Below are 12,623 nucleotides of genomic sequence, written 5' to 3'. Positions count from 1 at the left end.
CAAAGCCGTCTGAAGCGGGCAGTGCCCAATTCTGAGGTCCGTTCAAAACCCCACAGAGAGAGCGGGTTAACAGACAAAACCACGCGCTGGGGGTGAAACTGAGCAATCACATTAACTGGTCCCTAGGCCTTCTTAGGCTGAGGACAGGCTATGGGGGCTGCTTTGAGGAACTGGAAAGTACACTGGACTTGGAAAAGTCTTGAATCCTGACTTTAACGCGTATTAGCCTGGAGACCTCTCAAAGTTTCAGTTTCATCACCTAACTTAGAATAAGGCTAATAATTCATTCCTACCTGGAAGATAGCTCTATGGATTAGTGCGATAATGTGCATAAAACGCCTAACACATAACTAACACCAACAGTTACCCCAATATAAGTAAAACATAATATAGAATAAAATTCTATTTAATTTTTGAACTGCAAATTGATTACAGTGACACCTCTCGCATGCTTACGTAGAGCTGTGTTGATAGTTTGGGAATGTACACAGAGGATTGGAGCCACACGGTGGTACTGGACCGTTATTTACATCCGGTTTAAACTTTGGAGCCCAGGAATGTAAGAGTTTATCATGTGTCTTCAGTTTGGTTATATGGAGTTTGATTATATGGAGCACTGGAAGATGTCTCCTTATATATGCCACATTTTCAAATTCTCATTTGTACCCTCCGGAACTCAGAAAATCGTCGACCACGAGAACGGTCCAGGAAACAATCGGTTTCCCGCTTGTGGCCAATTGTCTCTCCTTTAACGAATACCAGCGCAAACCCCTTCACTGGGGGCTTCAGGAACCGGTCCCTGGCAGGTCTCGCTGACCATCCACAGGCGCCGGAGGCGAGAACAGGGCCAGGTCGGCCGAGCGAGATGCCAAGCGGCAGGCGCCGCCGGCAGCCGCGGTTGGCGGCGGTAGAGAAGGGGAAAAGGGATAGCCGCTTCTCCGCACAAGGGCAGCTACTCCCGAACGTGGTGAGAGATCCCTTCCCTCTCCTCTCTCCAGCTCTTTCCGGTAGAGTTTTAAAAGCGACAGTAACGGGCCTCGGTGCCTTTGGATTCATAAATTCGGCTTACATAGCAGGAAAGACATCCCAAGCAGTGTGGGGAGGGCGGTGGCAGCCCCTCAGGGGCCGCCGCAGCGCGTCCCCGGGGCGCGCCGAGAGTAGCGCGCGGCCCCGTGCCGGGTAGGGAGCGCGCGGGGCAGCCTCGGATTTCACTGCGCGGCGAGAGGGCAGGTCGAAGCCTTTCCTCTGTGGAGCCCGAGCCTCGGCTCCAACGCACACCTCGGCGGGATTAAATTTTCTCGAACCATAGTGGTCCCGGAGAAACGCCTCCTCCCAGCCCAGGCCGCATGAAGTGGCCCAGAACGTCCAGGCCTCGTGCCGACCCCGGAGGCGCCTGGGCCAGACTGCTCGAGGCTCCCTTGCCCAGTTCGAGCTGTGAGGGTAAAGCAAACAGCCAGCTCCTCAGTTTGTCATCTGAAAGTTCCCGGGTGGTGTGCGTGCGTGCGTGCGCGCGCGTGCATTCAGCTCGGGACTTCGCTCGCGCCCAGCTGTGGCACCGAGTAAAGGGATGTACGGGCCTAAGGCAGATCGCGCCCATCTCCAAGGCCCGCATCGTCAGGAGGTGAAGCGAAAGGTCCTTCGGGCTGAAGCCGCTGGCGCTGTGACATTAACCCGCCTGGCTTCAGGCTCGAGGCGGCCGGCAGCTGTGGGCGCACACAGCCTCCACAGCCCGGCCACGGAAGCCTGCGCGCGACCCCCAGGCCGCCCAGCGAGCCTGCCCTGAGTCTCTTCGCATCCTCGCCGCGCAATGTCTGGGGCCTCGCAGACCCTCCCCCGCTCCCTGAGCGCCGTGCCTCACAGCCTGCACACAGGACCGCCCTCAGGGCCGCGACTCTCCCTCTCCTCCCTGCGGCCACTCGCTTCCACGTTCGTCCCCCACTTGCTCACGACCACAGGGACCAGCCCTCTGCTCCCCAGTCTCCTCCTAGCCCGGGAAGAACCCGCGCGCTAGCATTGGGTGCAAAACTCTCATGATCCCAGGAACTGAAAAACAAAAAACAAACCAAACCTCTCCTGACCCTGTCTCCCCCAACCCCTGCACCTTCCTTTTTCCTCTTCCCCTCTTCCTCCGTCTCCACGTGTGCTCCCGCCTACCTTCTGCAACTCCTCTGTTGGGCGGAGGCCGCCTTCCCCCTCCCAACCTGGCTGCTAATGGATGCTCTTTAAACTTTAGGTATTTTGTACATGATGCATGATTTTTGCGTGAATTTTGACTTTTTAGATGACTGCATTAAAATATTATTTTCTTGATGGAGTTTGTTTTGCGTTCCTCTAAATTGTGGGTTCTCACCCTGGTCCCGGGCCTGTCAGGAAGGTAAAGAATTTGATAGAAAATACAGTGATGATAGGTAAAGGGGGGATTTCAGCGCAAATCTGTAGCTTCGAAAGCGCAGCATTTACTGTTAAGGCGTGCAGCGGGATATTAAGCGGGAACATCCAAGAAGGGGAGAAAAGCGGACAACGGACGCGTCCCCTGCTTCAAGATGAAAGTCCATCTGGCCGGGTGCCCTGGCTCGCCTAGCTGGGGCAGCTGCGCGGGGCCTGCGTGGATGGCGCACGCTGCAGCCAAACAGGCGACCCGAGGGTGTCTCCTGTTTGTTACAGGTTTAAAAACAAACAAACCCAAACTGATGAGACCACGGCTGTAGAACAGCAACCACAGTTGTATTCCAGCGCCTTTCTCTCAAAAAGTAGCGCCACTTTGGGGGATGTCACCGAGTTAATCTTATAACAATTGTCGCATTTCAGAAAATGACCCAGCTTCCCACCAGCAACTGCACATTGGCAATGTCCCCTCTGGTGATTGCTAGAGCACCTCCACACATCCTCCAATCACTTCTCACCTTCACTCTTCAGGAGCTGGAGCCAACTGTTTGGTGACAACCTATCCACATTTTTGTCAGGAGGTTTGGGATATAAAGGTGGGGAAGACCCAGGCAGGAAGCCACCCCCCAGGTCTCTGCTACCAGCAGCACCTTTAGGAAGTCGCCCCAGAACCCATTGATTGAACTTCATCTTATTCCCAGCAGCGGAAAAATTCATGCTGTAAGGGCTTGGATGCCTATTCCCCACTATCACCTGCTCCAGATGACATGTATTATGTAAGGGAACAAAGATGTATACATCTAATAAAAGATAAAGAATGTGGAGTCTTTGTTTATTCATCCAATATTACCTAGTACTTAAACTGTGCTGGGTACTGTGCTAGGCTCTGGGAGTAGAAGAATAGTGATCAGAACCCTAAAATTCCCGCCTCCTGCAACTCACAGACTGGTGGGAGACTTCGATAACAAATATATAAACAAATACCAGAAATAGGAATTGTGATAAAGGCTTGAGGAAACTAGGAACAGACATAGAGAATTCCTATTTGTGGGCACTCATTCACTCTGGGCCAGGCACTGGCTTGTTGAGGTGGGAATGGGGTTGGACAACTAGCATAAGATCCCTACTCCTCAAGGGTTCAAAGCCTACCTGGGAGAGGTATAAAAAAAGTATCCATATGAAAAATATACATGACATTCCCCTCAACATTTTGCTAAAGGAACTGTTAGAATGTAGAGGTGTAATGGCTTAATGTTAAATACACATAAGGCAGAATAAATGACTTTAAAAAAGCCCTCGTGGAGGAAGATGTTGGGTTGCGCTGCTTCTGTTTTCACGCCTGTAAAATATGGTTAGTGATGATAATATGTCCTTACATCAAGTTTGTTGTGAAAGTTAAATGAAACAATGTCCGTGTAAGGGCAAAGGACTTCACAGGCATTACTATTTGCCAACCCTGGAACTGCGAAAAAGCTGCCCTTTTGATTTAGGGATGATATAAATTCAATCTGATCAAGGAGACGTGGTCAAGAGCCACAGTTTCAAACCCTGTACTCAAGGAGTTTGAGAAACAAATCTGGGGTCTGTGTTGGGTCTCAGGAGCTCTACCCTGAGGGAGAAACCCACATGCAGCCAATGGAAGGGGGCAGCTCCCTGCAGATGCCAGACTGGTGGCCTCTTTGCTGTGAACAGCCCAGCTGGGGCTGGAGTGGCAGGAGACCCACAGTCTTCCTTGTGGCTGCATCCTGGTCTGTTAAGTCAAGTATTTTGAGGCATTTGGGTATGGTTCAAGTCCTGGATACCAGCTTTTCAATGCATTTCAGAGAGCACCTATTGTGCATTTAGTATGTACAAGGCACTGCCCTAGAGGCTTTTCATGAAATATATAATGTTGACAATAATATAAGTCGGGTAGTATTATTATGTGCATTTTTAAATTGCAGAAAATGAGGCTCCCAAGGCTAAGTAACTCACTTGCTCAAGGGCACGTGGACAGTTTCAGGGTTGAACAGGATGTGATACTGGTCTGTGTGACCCAAGTCTGTTCGGACCTCAATCTTAACCTCCATTTCTATCTTAACCTCAATTAGTCAATTAATCTTAATCTCGGTTTCTATCACTAACTTGCTCCGTTTGCTGTTACAGAAGCAGTTCGGAGGAAGGGGCTGGATATTCTTGGCCTGTTTGTAAGTAACAGCCCCAGAACCCGGAAACACGTACATTTCTTTGTTATCTGCCCACAGGGACCCGGACTGTGGCAGAACACGGGCAGCTGTAACTGGAATGTCCAGCGTCCACTCTCCCGGCCCACAAAGCAAAAGGCCGGCCAAGCAAAGGTCTTTCCCTGCCGAAGGTAGACTGCGAACCCCCGGGCGGCCTTTGTAATTGTCTTTTTTCTTTTCCAAGGGTAATTACCTAGTAATCTTCAGGTTCCGAGGGGGCAGCAGAGACTCAGAGGATCGCATACAGCTCTGCGCTGGTCTGTGCTGATCGCACTGGTGCCCGCGGTGCTCTCTTTCATGTGGCCTGCGCTCTGGTGAGGGCACCCCCTTCCTATAGCACTTGTAGTCTCCGCGTACCCCCAGATTTTGGAGGCGGGCTGCCAGGGTTCGAAGCCAGCGCTGTCTTGTGCTGGCCATTTGTCCCCGGGCTGTCCGAACCGCTCTGAGCCTTAGTTTCCCTAGTTGTAAAGCGGGTGTGTGTGATTCTGGTCCAGACCTCTGCAAAAGGCTGTGCGGATTGCGAGACACGATGTGGGACGCGTCTCGTGCTGTGCCAGGCGCGGGCGGAGCGCTTGGTGAGCGGCTACGCTAGTTAGGGCGACGCGGAGGCAGGAGTCAGATACTTTGCTCTGCGCTGGAGAGGCGCGGACACACCGAGCCCAGGGGTTGCAAGGCGCGCTCTCGCCTTCTGGGACTGGGATGCATCCTTTCTCTCTCCCACTAACCCACTCCATCCTTAGCAGCCATCGTTAGTCCCAGACCTCCTCTAGAGGCGGACTCTGACTCCTGAAGACCCCTCCCAAGCCGACGCTATGGGGTTTCGATTGAATGCTGGAGGGACAGAACCAAAGCCTTTCCTCTGTTCTCGTTCCGGGCCTCTCACCCAGGACATGAGGACAGAGGTTGCCACACAGATGCAGAGTTAGAGCCCCCGCCCCGGCTGGTCCCTGTTTGGTCGGCGCAGTGACGGTGTCGCTGGCGGCGGCGGGGGCCTTCCCGTGGCTGCCCCGCCATTTAATCAGGGCTATTATCAGACTTGGCTTGCAGGATGGCGCCGGCCGAGCTTTACCCCCATTAGCACAGGGCAGAGTGGGGGTTGGGCCTTGAGACCGCAGCATGTCCGGCCAGCTGTAGCATTTCTGTGGGCTATGAGAAAGGCAGACCCGGTGGCTTTGACTGTCTAAACCCAGTCTTTCTCAGGCGGACATTTCATTAGAATTTTATTTCCTAGCTCCCCATCGACCCTTACTAGCTCTGTGCCATTGGGGCAAATCATTGAACTTCTCTGAACTTCAGTTTCCTCATCTGTAAAATAGGTCTAGATAGGTACGGAACTCAAGGTTGTGAGGATTACGTAAGATGAGACATCTTATATGTAATGTTGAGGACCTGCCATGCACAAATGGTGTTACTACTACAATTGCACAGTGATTAAGGACTTGCTGGTTTTCCCCACGGCTGACTGGGTGACTAACCAGGTTCAATAGTCACCCCCACAATTTACTGCCTGTGTGACTTTGGGGAAGTCACTTCTATGGGTAGCATACTAGTACATCATTGGACTGTTGTGCACATTAAATGAGTTGACGCATGCGGAATGCTGAAGACAGAGTAGGCAATCTTTAAGAGAGCTCTTTGTTACTAGCAAAATGTTTTTACAAACCTCACACTTAAAAAAAAAAACAAACTCCCTACAAGCAGGCAACTGTCCCCTGTCACCTAATCCTAAAGGATATTCATGTGGCTGGGCGCTCAGGTTTAGGCTTAGGGGAAAGGGGATGTGAATCATCAACAGCATCTTTTGGCCTCCAGAGTTTCCTCTTTGCATTTCCCACACGATGCCCTATTGACGGTCCATTTGCAGATAAAGCCCAGCATCAAAATCAGTCACCATTAGTTTCAGAAGGCTGCTAAAAAAATTAGCGTTCACAGCAACCCTGGTATTGTCAGCATAGTTTCTAATCAGTAAAGTGTAATTAGCAAAGCAGGGCTAATTATTAAAGTGACCTTCTAAGTAGCAAATGTTTGTGAATGGTTGTTAAGTGGGATGTGCTGGGCACACTGCCCAACTTCATGGACTGGATGGGGATTCTTTCTTTCTGTTCTCAGCTTTAGCCAGGGCTGCTCCCGCTCTCCAGCTTCCCCCAAAGCTTAGCCTTGTTTTTGGATTGACTGTCGCCTTCAATAGCGTGTAAAGCACATGGCTCATAAAAACGGTTAAAGTGTTTCAAGTGCTTGCATGTGCCAGGAAATAGCTTAAGCACCTTACCTGTATTATCTCATTTGATCCTCTCCCTTTTACAGATGAGGAAACTAAGGCTCAGAGAGGTTATATAACTTACTATAAATCGTACAGCTAATAGGTGGTGGAGCATAGACTGAAACTAATGTCTGCCTTTCCCCCAGCTCTTATTCAGCCACCCCCAGCGCTATTAGCCCCTACTCTCTGCGTCTCTAAAAACACTTTGAAACTGATGGCAATTCAACTAGTCCGGAGGAAAACAAACGAAAAACCTCAGAAAGTTCCTCTGCTTCTCAGGAGGCACCTGAGGGTAGAGGTTGCAACACCTGGCAGGGGTCCGAGGGCATTTACTAGTCAGCATGACTTGTGACCATCCTTCACTTGTATTAGTATAGAACAGGGGCCAAGACATTTTAGAATGTTTGAAAAGGTGAGAAAGGTCACTAAAATCCACGCCTTCCCTCATCTTATGGATGAGGAGATTGAAAATTGAGGCCTAGGTAAGAAAGTGGCATGCCCCAAGTCAGGCTGCTGATCAGGTCTTTGAACCATCACTTGAAATCGATGCTTGACATGAGCCCTTCAAGAAGAGCTCTCCCTGGGAGAGGGAAGCCCTTTCATCATCTATCTTTGATTTCCTATTTTATGCAACTGTCCCTTTCCTGAGTGGTGGCACATACATATTGGGCTTTTTAGTGATGATCGGGAAGACTACACAACTGCTCTGAGAACTGAAACTGAATTTTGCACCAGGGCTTCATTTGGCCTTAAGCAGAGAAGAAGACCTGAAGCCTTGTCCTTGTTTGTCTTCAAGGATTCGACTTCTGGAAGAGCTCCTTCCCATCTAGGTGGCACAATAGTCATCTTTGGACTTTAAAGTTGACAGACTTGCATGATCGATTTACTCTTTTGTAGGGGAGAGAATGGGGCAACATTTCCACATAACCAGATAAAATATTAGTATTTGAAATAAAATTTTTAAGGGAAAGGGATGGGTTAAAATAATGTATGCATTAATTAGGATTCTATGTCGTGAATAATGGGAAATTCTTTCAATCTGATTTGAATAATAAAAGGAATGTGTTGGCCCATCCACTTAAATAGTTTAGGGATAGCTTCCACTGAGGTGTGATCCAAGGTTCAAGGGAAATCCTCTCTGTTTCTCATCTCTGACTTCTTGGAGTTGGTGCTATTATTGTCAGGCTTCCCTCTGGGGTCACAAGATGACTTCAGCAGGCCTCATGACCACATTCTTCCTTGTTTGCACCCATTAGAAAACAGTCTCTCTCCTTCAGTAGCACCTGCAGAGAAAGGAGCCCAAAAATATCTCTTTACATCTCATTGGCCCTGATTTGAGCTCAAATCAAATCAGTGCCCACCCCTAGAATCTGGGATAGAGGAAGTCCTCCAAACCACATGACTGAGACCAGACAAGAGGTGAATTCATCAAGGAAAAATGAGATTACTATTGACAAGAGAGGAGATAGTGGTTGTGGGGAGAACATCCATGGTGGCTCAGCAGGGTGTGCCAGGGAGGTGGGAAAGGCAGGAGGGAATGTCTTTACCCGCCAAAGTAGTTAATTTCCAGCTTTTGAAACGAAGACTGGAGCAACAGATATGATGCTCATTCTTTCAAAAATCCCCACAATGACCATAAAGTGGCAGTCAGTGAAGATGTGTCACCAGCAGATCCTGCCCTTCAAAACTTATTTCCTTATGGAACAATCTAAATGGCCCTATGCTAGCGGGAGAGGAATTGAGGAAGCTGATGTGGTAGGAATATAAAATGTCTGTGCCAAGAAGGGCTCTTAGAGATCATCTAATGTCAAATTCATTTTAAAAGAATCTGTGGCTCTGAGAGGTCATGACCATATCCAAGCTTGAGAAACCTTGCTTAAGTTTTTTTTTTTGCTCTTTTCAGGAAACCTGGACTGTGTTTTCCAAATGAACATTTGTAGAACTCAGGTTGCTTCAGATGTTGCCTATTTTTATAAATCTCAAGAACTAAAAATGTTTTTTACTTTTTCAAATGGTTAGAAAGAAACCAAAAGAATGATAATTTTTGCCATGGGAGATTATGTGAAATTCAAATTTCAGTGTCCACAAATAAAGTTTTATCGGAGGGGTTGGCAAAATTTTTCTGTAAAGGGTCATATAGTAAATATTTAGGTGTTGCAGGCCATATGGTTTCTGCCACAATTATTTACCTCTGCCTTCGTAACATAAAAGCAGCCACAGACAATATGCAAACAAATGAACGTGGCTGTGTTTGGATCAAATTTCATTTGTGGACACTAAAATTTGAATTTCATATAATTTTCAAATATCGCAAAATGCTATTCTTCTTTTGATGTTTTTTCAACCATTCAAAAATGCGGAAACATTTTTTGGCTAGTAGTCTGTGCAAAAACAGGTGACTGCCTAGATTTGGCCCGTGGGCCATATTTTGCAGATCCTTGTTTTGTTGGCTGCTTTTGTACTCCAGTGGCAAAGCTGAGTAGCTGTGACAGAGATCATGTGGCCTACAAAGCCTAAAATATTTACTAGTTGGTCTTTTACAGAAAAACTTTGCTGATTCTTACTCTAGAATGGTACTTCTTTAATTTTAATTTGCATAGAAAGCACCTGGGGATCTTGTTAAAATGCCAACTATGATTGTCTAAGTCTGGGTCAGTCCAGAGATTTAGCATTGCAACAGGTTCCAAGGTGATGCTGTTGTTGTTGGTCCACGGACCACATTTGTAGGATTTTACAGTCATTCTTCCAACATCCTATTATCAAAAGCCTCGGGGGAACTCCTTTCTGGCCCCACCCCCACCTGTTGAATTAGAATCATTTTTGCAGAAGGGTGGGACTCTGCATGTTAAATAAGCTCTTCTGTGTTTCTTTTTGAGAACCATTGATCTAGATGCTTTAATACAGATTCAGTGACAAATTCATTGAGGGTACCGGTCAGTTGGTTCTGATGGGATTTTGGTGGCTTTTTGTTCAACAAAGAATTAATAGCATATTTTTAAAAGGCATTAATCATCTAGTTATTATGGTGGAAGAATTGTTTATTTTTTGTTTAATCTCCAGGGAGTGAATGCTGCTTATAGCATCTTGATTTTACACGAAGGCAGTGATTTAGGCATGTTGATTGCAAGCACCCTGGCACCCCCTTCGTCTTTCCCATTTCAGTTGTGCATTTATGATCTGCCAGATTTATTAATGTGCAGACAGGTTTAAAGAACAGGGATTGGATTTTATATTTTCCGTATAGCGGTAAACCAACCTTTCCTATATGACTTCATTAGTCCCTTTTACTGTGTCATTCCTCTTTCCTTCCTCCCTCCATTCTTTCCTTTCCTCAGTGGCCCTCCATCTTGAATGTTTGATCTTTATTTCCAACCTTAGTAAACTTCAGAAGAATTAATCTTTCAAAAATATGCAACTTTCATATTAGAGCTAAGAAAGAAAAGAGGGATGGAGAGCCTTTACCAGACATGGGATTTGGGGCTTACGAAATGTGAGTCAAAACCTAGTTCCAGTTACAACAAGAAGTAGACAACCTAAGAGCCCTGAAGGACGGAGAATTGAACACACTGGGCCCTAATTGAGTGGGGGATCTGCATTGTGACATGCGATGTGTCAGACACAGTTCAAACCACATTCATGACACTGTGGTTCACGTCAGTGGAAAAGCGCTACCTGTTTTCTTCTTTTTTATGCTTGCTAATAACTCAGAGCCAGCTTTCTCATTCAGTCTGTGCACTTGATCATACAAGCGAGGACTGTCAGTACCGTCTGCTTCTTACAGGAGAGATTTGAGACACTGGGGAATGAAGAGGTGGGTGGGAGCAAATATTTCATTTAGAGGCTGCATAGTTTAGGGCATCTAGAGGAATTACTAATCTATAATTTATCGAGGTTCTGATTGCTTCGAATTGGACCTTGATGGGCATTTTTGTTTTCATTTCAATTAAAAGAATTTCTTTGGAAAAGAGAAAATTAAGTAGATGAAATTTAATAATGATAGTTTTTGTTTGGAAAGGGAGGACTATCTTGAATGTTCTGGAGCAAACTCTTATTTAACTAAGTTATGGTGATAGAGAAAAAGTAATATTCACCTACAAAAATGAAACCAACACACACACACACACACACACACACACACACACACACCTCAGGGTTGAGAATGGTGAGCACAGAGAGCTTTCTGCTCCTGACTGGATGCTCACTGTAATGCAGAATAATTAGCCTGCTAGCTTAAAAGGCTGCAGAATAAAAGAAACCTGAAAATGAAAATCCCCTTAGACCTCTTAGAATAAATTATGTGGATTTGCTAAGTACACAGACTGGCCCTCTTAAAAGGGAGATAACCACTTTAACTATTGCTTTGTAAAAAGAACCCATGAGGCCAATTACATGTCTTATTTTACATTAGTGATTTTACACCAGTAAAAATAACCACCTAGGCTCCTTCCTAGGGTGTTGTTATAAAACAAAAACCAAACAAATTTGGAATCTGTTTACATTTCAAAGATAAAGTAGCAAAGTGCAGTAAAGAGGCCGCCAGATTAGGAATCAGAAAACCAGAATTTTCCTGGCTCCTTAGAGCAAGCATGTAAGCCTGAGTGTATTTCATCTGCAAGAGGTAGGAAAGATATCTGCCTAGCCTTCATGGTATCTTTTAAATCAGTTGTAGTAAAGTTCATGGTAGTTTCATGAACCACAAATGAAATAATAGACACAAAATTCCTCTTTGAAAATTATAAATTCTAACAGAAGATATTTTGGAAGTTTGCAATAGGTTTATTGAGACTTTAGTTAACAGCATTTACATGATTATTTGAACATCCAATCATGTTCCACTCTCTTCTTTTCCCTCCTAGCCTCAGCTTTCCGGATATCAAAAATTATATATAATGTCAGAAAGGTTTGGAGATTGATCTTTCTTTCTCTTTCTTTTTTTTTTTTTTTTTTCAGAGACAGGGTCTTGCTCTATCACCCAGGCTGGAGTGTGCAGTGGCGTCATCATAGCTCACTGCAACCTCAAACCCGCAGGCTCAAGTGATCCTCCTGCCTCAGCCTCCCAAGTGTTGCCCAGCCTGGTCTTGAACTCCTGGGCTCAAGGGACCTTCCCACCTCATCTTCCCAAAGTGCTGAGATTACAGTGTGAGCCACCACACTGGACTGAGACTGATCTTTCTTGATGACTGACCATAGATTCTGTGGTACCTAGCTTCCCAGATGGCCCACAGTGAACAAATTTCCTGGTGTGCCCCCCCCAACACACACATATTATACCAAGATTGGCTTGTGTGATGAAAAGAATGCAGTAGAGGTGATGGTGTGTCCCTTCCAACATTAGGTTATAAAGTACTGAAGCTTTCACTTCCCACCCCATCTCTCGCTCTGGGGGAAGCCATCTGTCATGTTATGAGGAGCTCTATGTAGAGGCCCATGTGGCTAGAAACTGAAATCTCTTGCCAGTAGCTTGGCTTAGAAGCAGATCCTGCAGTCCAAGTTAAGCTTCTAGAATGATTTCAAGTTTGCCAATCAGCTTGACTACAGCCTCATGAGAGATCTTGGACTAGAATGACTCAGGACAACTGATTACAGATTCTTGGCCCTTGTACATGGTATGAAATTATTTTAAGCTGCTAAATTTTGGGGTAATTTGTTACACAGCAAGGGATAACTTATACAGGTTCTAACAGGGAGAGAAAATGGCAAAGATGCAGATGATAAATTCTTTCAATTAGAGAGAACTTGACCAAGAAAGCCTGGTG

Source organism: Propithecus coquereli, unplaced genomic scaffold (genome assembly GCF_000956105.1).
Source record: "Propithecus coquereli isolate 6110/MARCELLA unplaced genomic scaffold, Pcoq_1.0 Scaffold134, whole genome shotgun sequence".
Taxonomy (NCBI): Eukaryota; Metazoa; Chordata; class Mammalia; order Primates; family Indriidae; genus Propithecus; species Propithecus coquereli.
Note: the sequence above shows the minus strand (reverse complement) of the source record.